This window comes from Triturus cristatus, chromosome 1_2 (genome assembly GCF_964204655.1).
Source record: "Triturus cristatus chromosome 1_2, aTriCri1.1, whole genome shotgun sequence".
Taxonomy (NCBI): Eukaryota; Metazoa; Chordata; class Amphibia; order Caudata; family Salamandridae; genus Triturus; species Triturus cristatus.
In genome coordinates, this window is record NC_140580.1 from 1,094,003,923 (window position 1) to 1,094,024,746 (window position 20,824).

Here is a 20,824-nt window from a genome sequence, read left to right on the forward strand (position 1 = left end):
AAACTTGCGCTGCTGCTTCCCATACTGTACCCGTTCTAAGTGTGTGTGACACTCGCGCTGCTGCTGCCCATGCTGTACCTGTTCTAAGTGTGTGTGACACTTGCACTGCTGCTGCCCATGCTGTACCTGTTCTAAGTGTGTGTGAAACGTGCGCTGCTGCTGCCCATGCTGTACCTGCTCTAAGTGTGAGGGAAACTTGCGCTGCTGCTGCCCATGCCGTACCTGTTCTAAGTGTGAGGGTAACTTTTTCTGTACCTGTTCTGATTGTGAGGGAAGCTCTGCTGCCTTCAGTAATGTCCCTTCTATATGTGTGAAGGAAGTGTAACCTGCTGCTGCCCATCCTGAACTTGTGAGTGGGAGGGAAGCTCTCACTGTTGCGCGACGTTGTGCAAGAACCTGTTCTGTTTCTGCCAGTAAAGATGGAGAAAACATTGTCTGTATACAAAAGCTGAAACTATAGGTTGTGTGACTAATTGTTTCTACTCAGATACAACTCTTGTTAGTCCTTTGTGCTGGGCATGCACATAAACACTGTCACCGGCACGCTCATAACACGCCACGAGGACCGCCCCTGCAGCATACCCAGCAGCAGCGCATCATGGCAAACCAGCGGATCGCATCGGGCCGGCACCGTAGTGCCCGACCAGCACGTAAGTTCAACATCCACACGGCCAATGAAGAAACAGCCGCAGCACGGCACACGGCTGGCGCGGTATCGTGAAGTCTGGCAAGAAAAAGTGAAAACAGGAAGATTCGGGGGGGAAGGGTCTTTTTTATTGAACTGTTATTCAGTTAGCTTTATGTAGGGCGATCATTAGTAATGTATTTTGGGTCAAATTAAGGCATTCTGCAACTTTTGTTTCCTTTTTCCCTGTGGGTGGTAATTCTTCACTTTCTACCAAAGATGGCTGGTTTGGTTTGCCTATTTCTTTAACTTAAGCTTTTGGGGGGCTCTCTTATCATAGCTGTCTGGGAATGTTCAACCAGGAGGATTTCTGCCTTCTGGGCTGAGTTTAAAGGGGTGTCCATGTCATATATGTGAAAACAGCTGCTTAGGGTTCCATAAACACCTTTCCTTTGCATCATCTTCTGGTTGCTTCTGTGGCTTCCTTTGGAGCTGTTGTGCTCAGTGGGGCTTTTACATCTTCTGATCCATCACTCCACTGACTTGTGGTCAGAGGATCTGTGCGCAAACAAGAACATTGCACTCTATTGCAAATATTTAGCTGCCCCAGAGAAGCTGCAAAATTGTGTCTGGCTGCATTAGGGGTAGCGCATTAATGAAATGCAGAACTGCTATTTGAAGCAGTCGCTCTGTTTTTCACAGTGCAGGCGACACTCGGTCCACACATCAAAGGGGTACAGAGATGCATCTGCAGGCGGATGCAGAGATGGCTGCAAGGCAGTTGAAAGTGGTGGAGTACATGGGGTCCCCTTTGTCCCCCTTTTCCAACTCTTTGTAGCATACAGTTAGTGTGACCACTGAGGTTCTCTTTGCCTTTGTCCCCATGCATAAGACCTTGCATGGGATGGGGGCATCATATCTCAAGAAGAGAATCAGTACGTACACCCCCGCTAGTACCCTCCACTCGTCTTCAGCGTTCCTGGCAATGGTGCCCCGCATTGGCCGCCTCAGAATGGGTGGGAGATCCTTTTCCTATCTAAGAGCTGGAATAGAATCTACCAGATCTTCGGCTGACACACAGCCTCAATATGTTCAAGAGGAAGCTCAAAACCTACCTCTTTAATAGCTAACTCCATCACCAGTCCGATTCCCCCTATGCCTACCGCCGGGACACTCTGCTGAGTAGCCGTGTGCTATATAAATTAATATAACATGACATGAAATAACACGTCCATAATTCAGAGTGTACGCAAAGAGAATTTTTTTCTTTCATTTGCATGGGTTCCCACTCCCATGCAAGTGAGGGAATATCTGCTCATGATAGCACTGTTGCTATATGTGATAAGGCTCTAATTGTAATAAAAAAAGTCCTACACAAGTGACTGTAGTCCCTTTGAAAATATACTAAAATACCCAAAGGCGTGGAGAGTTCAGAAAACAGGCACTCATGGCATTGCATCCCCGGGCACTGTTTGAAATTCGGCCCCTGATGTACTGGTCTATACGTCACTAAAACGTAGCTGACATGTTTGTTTGTCTTAGCTGAATGTATATTTGCTGAGCACCCACTTTTCGTCATGTTACATCCTCAAACATAAAGACAATGAAAGGAAGAGTGGAAGAGGGTAAATGAGTCCTGCTCCTCCTCCTCACAGTCACACTCTCCTCAGGCCCTCGCTTGGGAGGTGGCGCTCAGATGGTGATTTTGTGGTTTCGCTTTTTTGATTTACAACTACTGCTTGCTGGATACTTGTGTCAGACAGTGGAGGTTGGCATCTATGGGAAGAAGGGGGCAGGTGCACAAATAAAATATAAAAGAAAAATGAAACACTTACTGAGTCCTCCGCATCAGATCTCTTCTTTCTTCAACTGCAGCCTGCCCACCATGAAACTACCTTGACCAATCCTGCCGCTGCTCTCATGCAGCATGAGAGCAGCACTCTGATTGGACGGAGCAGCTTCACTCAGCGCTCCACAGTGCTGGGGAGGCTCTGCACTTGCTCTAACCCTTCTGTCTTAAGACACCTGGGTTATAGATGTTTAAAGTGCGCATGTGTGGTTGGCTGTCGCTAGACAATCTGCACATTAAACAGTGCACATACAGCCCATCCTCCTTCCTGTTGCTCTCACTCAGCAGGCCCCGCCCCATCCTGATGCTCTGTTTGGGACAGGGAATGAAAAATAAAATGGTAATGAATTACCATTTTATTTTTCATCTATGAGGCTTTGGGGGTAATTTTAGTGGGGTGACTCTCTTCCGCTCCAATGGAGGAGCCGCCTCTGTGTGAGAGATTTAAACCTGAAATGTAAGGACTTTGATGAGGAACATTAGGAAGACTACCACTCAGTAAACCAGGTGAGCACTTTTTTAACTAATAGGAAGTGTCCGTCAAGAAAAAGAGGTCCTGCCAGCACACAAACACAGTAATCCCTTCTCTTTCGCAAGATAAACACTTTGTTTTTTATCTTTAATGTTGCAATGGAACTTCAGACAAGATAAGTGCAAAATATTTTCACAGCTAATTATGCACCAAAATATAGCTTTAGCAAAATGAGAACACAGAGCTAGCTATTGACAGCTTTTACCTAGAAGAACTAGTCTTACTTCCTAAGCATTTTTCAGGAGGGCACTGCAGATGCTGACAACAGCGTGCCGTGGGTTCTTCATCACAGACCGTCAGCCCATACTTGCTGCAAAACAGCGTGGCAGTGCTTGATTTTCACTGGTGTTTGCCAGGGCTCAGCACCTGGGTGGGGTGCAGGCTCGGAGGGACACTCTCTCGGCCTCTCATTCCTATTGGCGAAGCAAGCCATTGCTTCGGCTCAGATTGGGGCCCGTACTGACCAAAGGAGTGGCCGTTCTGGGGCCAGAGTGAGAAGCTGTACTTTATGTCATCGTTGATACGTGTGGGGGTCAACTATTATCAAAGAGGCTGATTGTCCTAATACACATTGCCAATATTGCTGCTAACGAACTGCCGGACTGTCTTATGATGCCTGACATTATTTCTGCATCACGAAGTACAAGATTGTAGCGCTACGCATTGCATTTTTTCTCCATTGCAAAGTACAGGATTGTAGCGGCCTGCATTGCACTATTTCTTCATTGCAAAGTACATGATTGTAGCGGTGCATATTGCATTATTTCTTCATTGCAAAGTACGTGATTGGGGTGTGATGCATTGCATTATTCCTTCATTGCGCAGTACATGATTGTAGCGCTTTGCATTATTTCTCCATTGCGCAGTACATGATTGTAGCGGTACGCATTGCATTATTTCTCCCACTGCATGGTACTGGGGTGTATCATTACACATTGTATTATTTCTCTTTTGCCAAGCACATAATTGTACTGTTACGCAGTGCACTATTGTTTGTCCATTGCAACGTGTGTGTTTCTAGCATTACGATCAGCATAGCATTTGGAAAGTGGTGGTTGGGATTTGAACCTACCAGCCAGCTGGAACGAATATTACCCTTTATTATACTTGGCTTTTGTATCGTGTGGTGTGGGTTTATATAAAGTTTATACTCGTTTTATGAAACTCGTGTGGAGTCCATTTGTGGTGTCACCAGTGGGTTGCTGTGAGTGGTTGCCCATACTGTACACTCATGCCTTTGAGATAGGCCTGGCTGCTCGTGCCAAGCTACTGAGGGGGTGAGCAGGGCTATCTCAAACGGTGTACTTACTTGGCCTAACGTTGAGTGAGGAGTCCCGGGTCTCGCATTTGGTGCAAGTGGTGCAGGACTGGGAGTCCAGCTTCCAACATCTGTTTTGTTTCCGCTCTGGAGACTGCCCCTGCTACATGTATCCTTTCACTATTCGCTGTATGTTTAGTTTTGTTGCACTCTTTTTTATTTATTTAGCTGTGGTTGCAACTTTGGCTGTCATCTGACCAGTTTGGCACACCACACTTTATTTTAGTATGGCAGCCATACCTTTCTTTTGTTCTGCATGCCCTGGCTCACTCACCTCTATTTTTATTCATTTTGAAGAGACTTTACTATACTTTCACTCAGCACTGCGCCTCTTTCAGGAGCGCCACACTTAATCAATTTGTTTGATCTTTGAATCATCCTTGTTTTTTATTGCTCCCGCCTTCTAATTCACATTTGGAGCCTTCCCCCACCATCTGAGCACAAACACCGCGTTTCCCTTCCCCCAACCCCTACCTTTCCCTTCCCCCAACCCCTACCTTTCTGTGTGCATCGAATGAGGCAGCAAGAGGCTCGGGCAACTGCTCACTCCCGGATCACTTTTACGGTGCTCGGCTGCCTGCTGGGGTGATTTTACTGTGCTCCAAGTAAGTACACTGCTCTGCTGCTCAGTAGGTTGTGTTTCTCTGAGCTGCTGCTGAGAGCGGAGCAGCTCTGACAAGGTGGTTGACAGAGGAGTCCAGGGAGCCTGAGCCTGGCTGTTCTTTTACGTGTGTAGCCATGACATCTGCCAGACCAAACAGGGCCTCCTACCCTCATAGGTGTGGGTCTCTTGACTGGAGGGCAAGTGGGGCACTTTAACAAGCTGACTTTCAAGTCAATAATGACTCTTCATCACAAAACGTGTGGTGGGCTGGGTGTTGGTAATCTAGAGGGGAAACCAATACCCAGCCGTGAAAACATCTCATACCTGCTGTTGCAGTCGACAGCATCACAGTCAGCAAAAACTAGGAGTGTTGAGGGGCTGTTTCGGTGGGCGCAGCAGCAGGAAAAACAATTAGCTGCCGGCCTGGGCTAATCAGCAACTTCAGGCCCTGAAAACAACAGAAAACACCTGGTCCATGTTAGTCAAAGTCCAAATCTTGCCTGTTGTGTTTGTGTTTTTTTGTGATGCTCCAATATCCATGTGACCTAAGAAGCTGGGCCTGGTTTCAGCTTTGCTTATGAATGCCTGTGGGGACAACTACTACTATGACTTGGCCACGGTGAGAGCTCATTATTGCATATAGCAGGCCAAAGATTGCTGGCTACGTGATCTTGTGAGCCACAGGGATCTGCCTGGAAGTATAATCGAAATCTCATGAGCTCACGTTCCAGCAGCCTGATGGAGATGGGCTCATCTTGGAATGTAGCACAGCTTCGGAGTCTCACTAGTCTGCTGCGCCATTACCATACCCTGTTCCTTCTTACTGCGCTCCAGTGAAAATAGTGCAATCTTTACTTTCACCCTTCTGCTACTCAACTATGCCTAGTGCAGTACCTCTTCCGTTGCCAGGCTGCTCTACTCCAGCTTTGTGATTTTTCTTAATTGCCCACGCACAACTCTTTCCTAATTTCTTCTCACTCTTTGATTGCTCTTTCCCTCAGTTAGCATCTCCTTTTAGCCCCAGCCTAGCTTCTTTCTTGTGTGCCATTGTCCTCTTTCCTTGCTCACTCGTCCAGTGTGCTGCTGCATGATTAGTGAGCTGTTCTCGTTCTTTTCTAGTACAATTACCACCACCCCCCACAACGTGCTTGTGTGGTTACTCCTTTCATCCCGTTCTCGAGTATGTGGTCTGTTCATCTTTAGCTGTTCACTGTGTTTTCTTGAGCTAATATTGCTCTCTTCCTAATCTCTTCCTGATCTCATTCTTGTGCATAATGCCACATTTCTCTCATTGCTCTCCTTCCTTGTAGATCCTGCTGCTCTTCTCCTCACTGTCTGTCCTTGTGCCTCATGCTCCTCTTCTCCTCACTCTCCTTCTTTGTGCCTCATGCTGCTTTCCTCCACACTCTCCTTTCATGTGCCTCAAACTGTTCTTCTCCTTCCTTGTGCCTTGTGCTGCTCTTCTCACTCTCCTTCCTTGTGCCTCATGCTGCTATTCTCCTCCTCTGTCTCTGTCTTTGTGCCTCATACTGCTCTACTCCTCCTCACTCTCCTTCCTTGTGCCTCACAATGTTCTTCTCCTCACTCTCTGTCCTTGTGCGTCATGCTGCTCTTCTCCTCACTCTCTGTCCTTGTGCCTCACGCTGCTCTTCTCCTCCTCACTCTCCTTCCTTGTGCCTCAAGCTGCTCTTCTCTTCATGCTCTGGCCTTGTGCATCCCACTGCTCCTCTCCTCCTTCCTCTCCTTCCTTGTGCTTCTGCTGCTCTTCTCCTCACTCTCCTTCCTTGTGCCTCATGCTGCTCTTCTTGTCACTCTCCTTCATTGTGTTCAGGCTGCTCTTCTCCTCCTCACTTTACTTCATTGTGCATCACGCTGCTTTTCTCACTTTCCTTCCTTGTGCCTCATGCTGCTCCTCTCATCACGCTACGTCCATGGTGCCTCACACAGCTCTTCTCCTCTTCACTCTGTACTGGTGCCTCATGCTGCTCTTATCCTCACTCTCGGTCGTTATGCCTCACGCAGCTCTTTTCCTCATGCTGTTCTTCTCTTCACTCTCCTTCCTTGTGCCTCATGCTGCTCTTTTCCTCCTAACTTTCTTACCTTGTGCCTCAGCCTGCTCTTTCACTTACTCTTCTTCCTTGTGCCTCACTCTGCTCTTCTCCTCACTCTCCGTCCTTGTGCCTCATGCTGCTCTTCTCCTTACTCTCCTTCACTGTGACTCACACTGTTCTTCTCCTCCTCACTCTCTGTCCTTGTGACTCACGCAGCTCTTCTCTGCCTCACTCTCCTTCCTTGTCCCTCATGCTACTCTTCTTCTCACTCTCCGTTCTTATGCCTCATGCTACTCTTTTCCTCACTCTCCTTCATTGAGCCTCACGCTTCTCTTCTCCTCCTAACTTTCCTTCCTTGTGCCGCACGCTGCTCTTCTCCTCACTCTCTGCCCTTGTGCCTCATGCTGCTCTTCTCATTCTCACTCTGTACTTGTGCATCACCCTGCTCTTCTCCTCACTTTCCAACATTATGCCTCACGCTGCCCTTCTCCTCAATCTCCTTCCTTGTGCCTCACACTGCTCTTCTCCTCCTCACTCTCCTTTCTTGTGCCTCATGCTGCTCTTCTCATCACTGTCCATCCTTGTGCCTCATGCTGCTCTTTTCCTCACTGTCTGTCCTTGTGCTTCATGCTGTTCTTCTCCTTAATTTATTTCCTTGTGCCTCACGCTGCTCTTCTTCTCCTCACTTTCCTTCCTTGTGCCTCACATGGTGCCTTATCTTTAAGTATGGCGGCTGCGCTTTTCTTCTGTTCTCTTTCTCACCCCATTTTTATTTAGTTTTAAGAGTCTTTAACATATTTTCACTCAGCCCTGAGTCCATTTCAGGAGCACCGCCCTTTATCTACTTGTTTGATATTTCAACCGTTCTTGTTTTTTATTGCTTTGCCCCCTCCTCTTTCATGTTAGGCGCCCTCCCCCACCCTCTGAGGACAAACACAGTGTTTCCCTCCCCCCTCACACACCTCCTCCCTTTCCCTGTGCATGGAGTGAGGCAGCAAGAGGCCCAGGCACCTGCTCAGCCCTGAATCACTTTCACAGCGTTAGGCTGCCTGCTGGGATGACTTTACTATGCTCCAGGCACCTCCACAGCCCCAACTATGCATCAGCACAGCACCATCTCAGCATCAGCACAGGACCACCTCCTCATCAGTGCACAACCAGTGCAGCATCAGTGCAGCACCACCTCAGCACCAACGCAGCACCACCTCAACAGCAGCACAATACCATCTCAGCATCAGCACAGCAACACCTCCACATCAGTGCACCACCACCGGAGCAGCACTACCTCAGCACCAGTGCAGCCCTACCTCAGCACTAGCACAACCCCACCTCAGCAGCAATTCGGCGTCAATGTAGCATCACTTCAGCATTAGCGCAGCACCATATCAGCCTCAGCACAGCACCATCTTAGCACCATCTAAGCACCAGTACAGCACAACAACCTCAGCATGACTCAGCGCCACCTCAGCATGACTCAGCACCACCTTACTATCACTCAGCACCACCTCAACATCACTCAGCACCACCTCAGTATCACTCAGCATCACCTGAGCACCACCACAGCACCACCTCAGCATCAGCATAGCACCATCTCAGCGTCATCACAGCACTACCGCCTCATCAGTGCACCACCACCACCAGTGCAGCACCAACTCAGCAACAGCGCAGCACCATCGCAGCCCCAGCGCAGCACCAGGGCAGTATCACCTCAACACCAGGGCAGAACCACCTCAAAACCAGTCCAGCACAATCTCAGGATCAGCACAGCCCCCTCTCTGCATTTGCGTACCTCCACCAGCACAGCCACACCTCAGCAACAGTGCAGCCTCACCTCCGCATCAGTGCACCACCACCAGCGCAGCCCCCCTCAGCAACAGTGCAGCCCCATCTCAGCAGCAATTTCGAACCAACACAGCACCATTTCAGCATCAGTGCAGCACCACCTAGGCATCAGCACAGCATCACCTGATCACCAGCAAAGCACCACTGGAGGACCAGTGCAGCACCACCACCTCAGCATGGCTCAGCACCACATCCTCACTCAGGACCACCGCAGCATCACTCGGCATGTTACTACCCATCATACTCTCCCTACTTACTACACTGCATACCCACCTTCACTTGTCTGGTTTTTCCAGTTATGTGTTGCACACTTCCATATAATTTTTCCCACTTTCACAACCCTACTCCTTTAATGCCTGCTTCTCTGTGCTTTATTACTAGAATAACTTCTCTTTTTGGATATCCTTCTATTTTGTTCGCTCTTCCATCTTCCTCATTCTGCTTTTCTTCTTTACTTTTTATATTTCATCATGCTCTATTCTCTCTCTTCCCTCCATTAACATTTCAATTTCTGTAAGGGATCAGGGGTAACAGCGCCTACTTCGCGAATCCCTGTAAAGACTACAACTCCCATGATGCTTGAAGGGGAGGGGATAAAAGCGTTGTGCATGCGCGGGCCTGCGCGCGTAATTCTGAAGTTGCCTTGGCTCCTCCTTGAGGTGGGTAGAGCTGGTTGGTAGCGGAAGCCCTGTCCTGACGCCTCAGTGGACTGGTTTAGGTTCCTGAACTCCGGCGTCAACGTATCCCACCCCGTGAGTAGCTCCGTGAGCGGCCGCGGCCATTCACAGGGTTTTCTGTTTTGTTTGGGCAATTTCAAACAAATAGAGGGAAAAAGGGGGGCTTATAAATAATAATCTATCTTATTATTCATACAGGTCCAGCATACATGGCCATCAATCAGTGAAAACAAAGAGGTATGCAGTTCCTAAAATTGACGCAAGGTGTGTTAGAATCACTAGAAGATACCAGGGTGACACTGTGAAAATAATGAGATAAGCAGGAGTGAAGGTCACTCCTTCTGGAAAAGAAGACCCTCACACACCCAACAAGCGGGTGTCTTGCTTCATCACCGGGTCTTTGCTCCTTATCGGGCCGGCAGTGCAATGCCCGATCAGGCACCCAAATGGGGCCTTCCTATCGGAGATCTTTATTTCCAACGCCGATGAGTGAGGTGTGTGGGGGGAGTTAATTTTAATAGTTGGTGTAGGTGTATTAAAATTGTTTGAAGTGGATCACCTACCCCTGTTTTAGTTCACTTACCTCTCACCTCACATGCACCTACACCAACTATTAAAATTAACTCCCCCCACACACCTCACTCATCGGCGTTGGAAATAAAGATCTCCGATAGGAAGTCCCCATTTGGGTGCCTGATCGGGCATTGCACCGCCGGCCCGATAAGGAGCAAAGACCCGGTGATGAAGCAAGACACCCGCTTGTTGGGTGTGTGAGGGTCTTCTTTTCCAGAAGGAGTGACCTTCACTCCTGCTTATCTCATTATTTTCACAGTGTCACCCTGATATCTTCTAGTGATTCTAACACAACTTGCGTCAATTTTAGGAACTGCATACCTCTTTGTTTGGGCAATTACCATAGCGGAATACTGCGAGCGGCTGCCGCGTATTACCGTGTGTGGAGACTGAAGCCTTTTTTGTCATCGCAGCACAGCGGAGTACAGCGGTGAAGGAACCGCGTACTTCCGTGTGTGCTTTGGAACTATTGGTGAGATGCATAGGATGCACAGCGGAGTACAGCGGTGAAGGAACCGCGTACTTCCGTGTGTGCTTTGGAACTATTGGATGCACAGCGGAGTACTGCGGTGAAGGAACCGCATACTTCCGTGTGTGCTGGTGAGTGCGTACAAACATTACCCGTGGCCCCTGGAAAACTTACGGATGTGTATTTAACTGCTGGATCTGGAAAACACCTCACGAACAATTAGAGGGGGGTCTGAATCTTGTTATCTCTGTGCGGGAGCGGATTTGACTTGATCTTTTGCTTGGTGGATCTTATCTCCCCCATTCTTCCTGGAAGATGGCACACTTCCGGGGTGTTTAGTACCCTTTTAGATTAGTACTGTCTTCTCTCCGAGAACCTGGGGGTACGTATGTGTGTGTATAAGTTCGAATGATTGGATGGCTTATGGAAAGTGTGGTAATGACCTTTAGTGTCTCGTTTCAGATGCTTTTCATCTACCGACGTTGGGTATACTCCTTAGGACGATAGCCTGCCCTGTTCCATCCCAGGTACAGCCGAGTTATTTAGTGAGACCAAATGAGCGTAGGATTTCTTGCATTTTTGATTATATCTGTTTTCTTTTTGTTACAGGTTCTATTCCCCTGCAGTCCCTCACCTATCCTTTCCCTCGCCTGATCACTCGAACACACTGTAATTACCATGGGGTGTTGGTGGTATCAGGAGGTGGACCTTTTTCTGCTGCTACTGGGTCCTGTGGAGCATATCCTGACAATGTCAGTGTTGAGTTACAGTGGCAATAGAAATCAGCCAAATGCAATCCCAACTTTCACTATTTGATTGTCTTTTTTAATTTGTCTCATTCATTTTTTGGACACAAAGTTACCATTTCTATACTTAAAAATTGTTGAAAGTTTTTGTTTTTTTTGTCTTTCTTTTACTTCTGGATCTGGGAGTTGATATGGGGGCTGCATTTTTTTATTGCTTTTCATTAGTTTTAAACTTGGTCAAATTTACTTTATGCAGAAAACTATGGCGCAGATTACAAAGGGGTCTGCATGGCCCTTGCGTTACGCCTTATAGTGGGATTTTCTAAGCCACGCAAAGCCATCTTGCATGTCTCTACGTGGCTTAGTGAATCCAGAGTAGCACAAGGTAGCGCAAATCGTTGCCTTGTGGTACTCGGAATTAGGAAGGCGTTACATGATTGGAACATGGGCATTCGCATGCATTCACCCATGGATTTTGACACAATACTAGATTTACTAAGGTTATTAAACCTTGGATTGTGTCAAATGGTATACCTTCCCCATAAAGGCGTAACAAGAAGAAATATCTTTATTTCTCCTTGTTATTTCCTCTTTTTTTATCAGCGGAATTCTGCAGCACACATAAAAAGAGAAAGTTCCCCTTAAGGAATGTTTGTGTACAGAAAGGTGTCCCTTCTGCACAAAAAAAAATCTGCATGCAGCAAGGGAGCCTGCAATGACACTAGGCAGCACTCAGTGCGCCCGTGCAGGGAGGGAGCAGGAATATTTCATATCGTAGTAGATATGAATCATTTCTGCTCTCCCTTTTACCCAATACAGTGCATCAAATTGTCTAGCTGTGTTGCGTTGCATGAAATATTTATAAATCTGCCCCCAGCCTTCACCAATTTGGGATTATACAAGTTGAATTTTTGAAAAAATCAGGTAATGCACCCAGGAGTGAGTGCTGAGACTTCTGTTCAAAATGAATACCCAGTTGAACCACTAACCTGTGGTTTGTGAACTGACATTAACCGAGCACTGATGTGCACGTGTTGAAAAGGACCCCACTGCACACCCACAGGCCACGCCCTGGAGCTTTGTGTTTATGTATTCCTTTGATGGCTTTGCATAAAATCATTATGCCACATTTGGGTCACTGACAATGTAATCATATAGAAATGCAAAAAAGGGACTTCAGAAAGTATATAATGCTGCAGTAATTATGGTGTGCCTTGTCTTGCGTAACTATTTAATTAATACAATAGTCATTGAGTTATTGATGAGTGCTCTGAGACCAGATCGAAGAATCCTGATGGCTCATTCGTCAGGGCATCTTGAGTTTTTATCCACATGACTTGAATGAAGAGAAAGTTGATGCCTGTAACTGAGTGAAGAAAGCTGCCTGACTTCCTGTTCTCTCATTGTCCTTGCCTTGCAGACTCACCCTATGGTCACTCTGCACCCACAGGTGGACACATGCAGAGCCAGGCGTCTCCAGCGCACCATCAGCGCCCCTGCTCCAGATACCACCACAGAGGATGGGCTGACCCCCACCGCAAGAGATGGTAGGATAACTTCAGACTTTAGGGCTGCCTTTGATGGGTGTCATTTCCAGGGCACATTCTCAAGGGAGACGCTTGACACGTGCAAAAATAACCATGGTCGTGCTCTTAAATGAAAACTGTGTTTAGTTTATATCTGTTCTTGTTTCACTCAATGCAAAGACCGATTCATCAAGACAATGAAACCCTTCAGGAATGAGGGCTACATCAAGAAGGGAGCCAGGCCTCTTCACACACAGGGAGGGTGATCTTGCTTGTGGGGTGATAGCTGAATGTTTTTTTTTTAATTTTCAAAAGTAAGAAGAATGCACCAGGTATGGTATGCCTTTTGTGGTTTCCCTTATGTACGGGAAACCATGAAAGATTTATAACCTCAATCGTACGGCTGCAGATTGTATGCAGAGCAGAAGCTTCTTCTGCTCAGAGCTTGGGATGAGTTGTAATTGTACGTATTTTTCACTTTTTTGTCATGAAAAAGTTTTTCCATGTGAGGAATCCGTTTTCCCTGAGTACGCTGAACGAACGGGCGTGTTTGGGGAACTTTCACACACTTATTGCGCCCCATAAACCCACTTTCGATATGAACATTTTGTGAAATGCCATGGGACACAAATGGAAGCTATTTGCAAGCTTTTTTTTATCCATGAGATGAAGTGACTTACACCTGGAAATTCCAGAGTAAATCTATCATAAGTGAGAACTGCTATCAAAAAATCTTTGTGCATCGATCGTACATACCTGTTCTTGTTGTCATTGCAAGCTTGCTTTACACTCCCGAAGTCAAACTCATTTTATCATTCCCACCCACACACTTATGACTAAAGAAAATCTGTCCATCCGGTGGATTGTGGCAAAAGTAAGTGCAACTGTAAAAATATGCAAATCCTGATCCTATGCATAAAATTCTATATGCACAAAACCATCTGAGAATCAACCTTTACGTTCCTAGGGCAGATTTAGGGTATGACAAACTGGGTACTCCTGGGGGACAGGTACACTGTTCGTCAAATCCTCAGTCCGACCACTCTATTATAAGTTGCGGAAATTGTCATTTATCAGCTATTGATGGCTTGGCTCTTTGGAGTAAGGATTTCCGTCCGTCCCACTCTATTTGTAGATGATGTATTGTATATTTTTTTCAGTCCATCCAAAAAAACCTGGCAGCAATGGACAGAAAATAAATGTGCCCCATTAACTTGGGAGAATACTTGTGTGAGTGTGTTTGTGTGTCTGTGTCTGGGGCGGGGGGGAGGGGGCCATTCGCAGGGCGGCTGGTGACATTTGAAAGTGGTGGCACGTAAAATGATTGTCATACTGCACCGTCGCGAGCGACCCCAAACCACCATAAGGAGGTTCGGGTGGGTTCTCCCCACGAGAACATTTTGAAAAAAGAGAGGAAAAATGGTGCATTTTCAAGAAAATTTGAGGAGCAGGAAGGTTAATAAAGCAATTGTGAAAGTGCAGTTATTACATTAATAAACAGATGTCATATAATATAGGTAGCTGCTTATTCAGTATATCCACAGAGCTTCATAACAGACTTCGAGATACAATGCATTTCTGAGTACCTCACTCACAGATGTTTTTTATTTAACAAACAACTAAACTGGTCGCAAAGTAGCAGCATTCAACATATTGTTTACTTTTTCTAAATGAAATCAGCACGTCTCTCTTTAAAAGCAGCAAACTTTTCAATAACTTGAATGTTAAAGTCTGCGATTTTTTTAACTAGCTTGCTCTCTACAGAGAGCATTGCCAAAGCATTCAGTCTTTCCTCAAGCATGGTGTTCCTCAGGAATGTCTTAATCCTCTTTAAGGCTGAAAAACATCGTTCTGACTCGGCTGTTGTCATCGGAGTGGTTATGACAATGTTTTGTAAAGCCACTGTCTCTGTAAGTGACTGTTCCATCTTAAGTTTATGTATTAAAGCCAGCAAAGACATGGCACTTTTGGCCTTCCGGTACACAGGCATTGCGTACAGTGCAGTCAACTCAGTTCTCAGCTCCTCTTTTTTGAGCATAGGATACGCATCCACAGCCTCATTCAGAGCACGCTCAGGGAATGATTCATCATATTTTGCAAACTGTTCACTTTGCAATAATGTGGCACTCACCAAATGTTTTGTGTGTGAAAAAACGTTCTTGTGCCTGCACAATTACAATGTCACATATCTCCTTTGCAATTCGGACCAGAGTGGTGATGTTTTTCCTGCGGTTTGAAAAAGTAGAATGCTCTGGCAGTTTGCTGTCTAAATTGTCAACCCCATCTATCACTTTGCTTATGCTTTGTACAAACATAGTGGTATATATTTGCACTTTCACAGTATCCATCTCTCGTGCTTGTAACTGATTGTATAACAGGTCGACAGCTACCATTATATCATGAAATAAAAACAGTAAGAACTAAAACTCTCTGTCTTGTAGTGTTCTAGCAAAGCCACGGGCTTCGGTCTGACTTTTGTAATCAAACTCATCATTGTCTTCTATGGTGGTAAAACATTTCTCAAGGTCCTCCCTATGTTCATAGATTAGGTTGACTGTACGGATGTTAAAGTTCCAACGAGTTGAGGATCCCCTTGGAACGCTTTTGTCCACAATCTCATGAAGTGCTTCTGTTCTTTTGGGGGAACGTGAGAAGAATGCTGCCATGCCTCCTACATCCTGACAGAAAATGTGTGTCTCGGAGATCTTTGATACTGCCTTTTGCATAATAAGATTAAGTTGGTGGGCATAACAGTGCACATAATGAGCATTAGGGTACACATCTCAAATTCTTTTTTGAACTCCACTAAGGCTTCCACTCATTATGAACGCACCTTCATAGCTTTGTGCGAAAAGTTTTTTTTTTGAGGCAGCTCTGGAAAAATTAAGCTCAGTTGACACAGTATAGCTGCAGTAATGGTTTCTGCACTGGAGTCTCTTAAATGTGTGAAACCATAGAACCTCTCCACAACTTCTCTTTCATTGTCAATGTACCGAAACACTAATACGGACTGTGTTTTAGTGGCCACATCAGTGGTGTCATCAGCCTGAATAGCCACAAAGTCCGTGTTTTGCAACTCTTGCACAATATGGCTTCTCATAATTTCGAGCATACACTCAAGGAGTTCATTTTGTATCGTTTTAGAGGTGCCCTTAAAGACTGTAGCACTTGCTAAATCTGCTTCCATTTCCTTGTCTATGCTTGCTATTAAATCCACAAGGCCTCTGAATATCCCAGGTTTTGAGGAACTTTCTGATTCATCATGGCCTCGCAATGCCAGTTCGAAAGCACCACAGAAACGAATGCAATCAATTATTGTGGAAAGAATCTGTCTGTTCCTTTCAACTGCTTCATTGTGTTTCTGTATTGTTTTGCGGTATGCATCGTTTATCTGCTGCTCAATCGGTGCGTCTTCCCCCAACATTCCAATTCTTGTCAGGTTTTCCACATGCATTCTTGTGTGTGCATGCTTCTTTATTTTTTCAGACAAATGCTTCAAGTCTGTTACTCCTTGATTTGTCCAAGAAAACTCACCGCCAAACAGCAAGCAGGGGAAGCAGAACAGATAATTTCTTAACGGGCACCCTGTAAGCCAATCAGCTTTTGTGTACCAGGCGTTTGAGAATGTACGTGTGGACATTTTTCCTCTGTCCTGGGAAGTTTGCTGTAGCTTTATCTCAGGCTGATGAGGTCCTAATTGCTTTAAATGTAGTTTCTCTCCTAGTGGCCGTACCTGGAATGACCTTTTAATCAGCTCTTGTACTGTATTCATGATGCTGATGCTGGCCTTACCAATATATATTAAAGAATCCTGTCAATAGTCAAAGTATAACGTATAAGGTGCGGTGCAATAATATCAAATTTCAGTATAAATACATATATCTTGTGCAGTATCGCAATAAATCTCCAACAGCTCCCCTTTGCACAACATGACAGCTAAAAATACAGCCTTACTGCCTGCTGCCTCTGTGTGCCATAGTGGTTGCTGAAGGCACTGAAACAGACACTGCTTGAGGGCCTTGAACAAGGCAAGGGATAGATAGTGCTGTTAACAACCGTTATTGCGCAAAGCACAGGGCTAAGGCTATTAGTAAATTCCATCCACTGAGGGTACAATGTTCAGAATGTGCACCCACCCCAACCACCATGTATTTTGACCACATACATAGCCATAACTCCAATGTAAAAAAATATAGCATCAGTTTCCTTACCTTTAACACTGGTGTTTGCTGGGTCGTAGCCGGGGTGAAATAGCGGCAAAGGAGGTTGGGGCCTCTTGTTCTTCGCCGAAAAATTTACCAAAAATGTGGTAATGGTTGGCAGGCTTTAGCAGGTGCTAAAAATAAAAATAGAACAATTTATTTTTGAAACATTAGGGTAATGAAACAAAGACTGGGGGAAAAAAACATAACGCTCCAACTTTTGCAGTTTACATGCAGCTCTTAGATGACAGTTAATAGCTCACTGTTGTAAGTTAGGATTTTAACTTACAAACTGCAAGTAACAAAAGGATCTCTCTGACAAAACAAGCAGTGACTGACTGACCTATTTACATCATGTGCATTTTGTGATCTGCATCAGGTACATGTTCTTTGCAGCAGGCACATTAACCTTCTGCACTACCTTTCCATCAGACGTGCTATAATGCGATGCTGACGAATTGCACATGTTACACAGAAACACGTAGATACCAAAACAAGCAGACACCTGCCAACTCCCGCAAAAAAAACCCAGCAACACACACACATATGCATAGATACAAGCACGCCTACATACATGCATACACTCCCCAAGCAAATCCACAGCTCCACACACAGACGCCTACACTTACAGACCTCTAACACCCACTCCACACTGGCCAAACAAATCGACACACACGGACCACCCAGCCACAAGCCCACACATTTCAAATACTGTAAATGCCTACCCCTAGCCCTTGGTGGGTGTGAATAGACATTGTGAGAACTTATAATGACTATATAGTTGGTCTGGCTGGCGCAGGCGCCGCTTTACTGCCTGGCCTCGACTGTGTGTGTGTGTGAGTGAGAGAAAAAGATTCTTACTTTATTTTTAGATGTGAATAGATTTATTGATGCAAGTTTGGTACTGCGTGGGTCAATGTTCAGTGTAAAAATCAGGCACAATCCACCCCACAGTTCTTTTTGGAGGCCCTGTTGAGCTCGGATTTGGAGGGTGATGCACTGCGACAGCTAAAAGTTGGATTGAGTTTCAGCCGCTAAGGTTATGCATGGGTACATCTCCAACTAGGAGCAGGCATTCTGTGGCCCCAGAAAGGTTGTCAATGTTTGTGGATGTTTCACAAACTCGTCTGTGCCCCATTCCCACCCTCGAAACAGTCAAAGATCTACTCCTTTCTAAACATTTTTCCCCAACCCATATCATTTTTTAGAAGATACATTGGGAAATGTGTCTTGATTTCCATGAAAACAGGAAAGAATTTGAATAAGATGTTCAATAGTTTAATGATAGGGCCCACATGGATATTAAAAGTTAACCCTGGGCGTAGTTCGCGAAGTAGCGCTTCGCGTAGCTACGCAAAGTGCACTTCGCACTACATGAGCTACGCGTAGCACTTCGCGAACTGCGTAGTACCTTGTTCGCACTGTGCAAGATGTCGTTTTCAATGACTGCACAGTGCGGACAAGCAACCGGCACTGTGCAATCATTAAAAACGGCATCTTGCACAGTGCGAGCTGTAGTTTTCTGCTGCTCGAGTAGATTTTTACTCGAGCGGCAGCTTTCTCAACGCGAACTGGTAGTTTCTCATCACGAGCGGTCGCGAGCATACGCGACCACTCGCAATGAGAAACCTGACCTCATCGCGTTGGGAATCTCGCCGGGAGGTTTATTTTCCATGCTCGCGATCGCCAACATGATGTTGCTGATCGCGAACAAGGAAAAAGTCTCGCTGGGATGTCATTTTGCTTGCTCGCGGTCGCCAACTTGACGTTGAGGACCGCGAGCAAGCAAAAAATGACCGCAGCACTACGCAACACTATGCTACGCGTGTTTGCACTGTGCTACGTGCAATTCGCGTAGTGCGAAGTAGCGCGAACTTCGCAAACTACGCGAGCGTAGCATAGTGCTTTGCCCAGGCTTATTAAAAATGGTGGAGGACAGAACGGATCCTAAGGAAGGCACATGTTGCCATCATTAATTGAGGCTGAAGAAAAGGTAGAACAACAACCTGTGTTCTGCCCTTTAAACTGTTTGAACCTCTTCAGGTTCTGATTGCCTGTCCAGTGTCCAGAAATTATTTCTGTACATGAATGATTTGGTGGTTAATTAGCAATCTGCCCAGAGTGGTTACCAGGGGCTGAGATGAATTCAAGCATGCCATCTATCACTTTTGTGGCAAGTGAGTCTCACTTAATGCTTCGGGTGAGCCCTGATGTGGGCCCCATGCTCATGGTCCCATAGTATTCAATGGGATCTTCACTAATGAGGCTCACAACACAAGGGTGAAACCGGTCAGGGGTTGCTTGGCTTTCGTTTCTGTCCAGTTGGGATGTAACCCAGAAGTACTGGCTGGACCATCACTTTTGGAGTAGGCCCTAGATTGGTTTGTGTATGGATAGTCCCTGTCTGATACGCTGAATTGCCTCCCAGAGTGATTACCAGTGGCTTAGATGAATTCAAGCGTGCCATCATTCACTTTCTTTTGACATCCCAGGGATGCTACCTTAGTGCGAGCTGTATTATTTCCTAGGTGTAAGCAAGCCTCTAGCTCTCTGTCAGTTAATAACAGAGGGTGCCCTGAAAAAACCTTTTTGTCCATACTCTAGGACACAAGAGACAAGATGTCATGTCATGTATTGTACAACTTCTGCCATTTCAGTTTAAATAGCTTGGTGTCCTTTACACTGAAAACGGTAGCTGCATGAGACACAAATAGGAAAGGGGGCTGCACCGGTGAGCCGCTCACGAGGATATAGTATTCCAGTGTCAGGAGTATTTCCATCACAATATAAGATGATTTTTTTTTTAGCAATTACATGATACCTAATAATCATATGTGGTTAACAGAACTTCAGAGATTTGTTTGAACTGCTGAACAGACTATGCGATAAAAAGACATTGCTTGTTAGGGGTGTTACCTTCGGTAAACTGGAGAGATTTGTACTGAATCTATATATGGGTTGATGGTGAGTAGTCCACATAATTGCTAGCTTGATTTGAAATTAAATATATAAATTAGATGTTATAAAACTGATAATTAGTATCTGTCACTTTCAGCATTCCACCACCTCCATTCCATCCCTTGTTCAGACTGCTGTGGAACTTAAGTACTCCTCCTCTCTGATGACACAGTCACCACCACGAGTCCACCCTACGAGCGGAGCAGAGCAGGCGCAGCCAGAGTCCAGAGAGAGACACTCACGCTCAGTACAGTACACCGCCACAGAATACAGTGCGTACCTCAACCTCACGTCACGACGATCAGTGCGCACCTCACGGCCCCTACAAGCTGCAACCAGCGAGGCAGGAAAGTATCTTCTTCATGGTCCTGTTCTGATACAGACAGCTTGGATAACTAGATCTCAGTACCCCTGTCTCCTTTTTATCTCTCGACCTTGCTATCGCCTAAGCGATCGCAAAGCGAGACTATAGAAAGCTGGTTTGAAAAGTGCTCCCAAAAAGCGGATTGCATGGCTAGCACACGCACAATCACACGCATCGTGCCGCCATGCAATCCGCCTTTTGGGAGCACTTCAAAGAGTCCGCTCCCCCGCCCCCAAGCGCGCGCGCGCCACGCTCCGCCGGGCTTGTCTTTTTTTTTAGTTTTTTTTTTAACTTTAATTGCGAGGCACGCGTGCGGCCAATGCTTGTTTTTGTTGTTGTTTTTTTGTTCTTTATGCATTAAAGTTTGTTCGTCCACTCATCAATTTCCTAAAATGCTTCAAGTGGCGGCTACATACGGTGTCCTTGCACTGCCCGTCAATCACGAGCCGTTTGCCGCATGCAAATAATTGGTGGCATGCATCAAAACC

The 20,824-nt window shown here is 46.0% G+C and overlaps 1 long non-coding RNA gene across 1 annotated transcript in view; it reads left to right on the forward strand.

The window, feature by feature from the left end:
- Window positions 1–20,824, forward strand: part of LOC146868738 (uncharacterized) — a 270,816-nt gene that overhangs the window by 64,412 nt on the left and 185,580 nt on the right. Inside the window, exon 2 of the long non-coding RNA XR_014966394.1 lies at window positions 12,707–12,833. This is a non-coding gene — a long non-coding RNA (uncharacterized LOC146868738). The remainder of the gene's footprint in view (window positions 1–12,706; window positions 12,834–20,824) is intronic.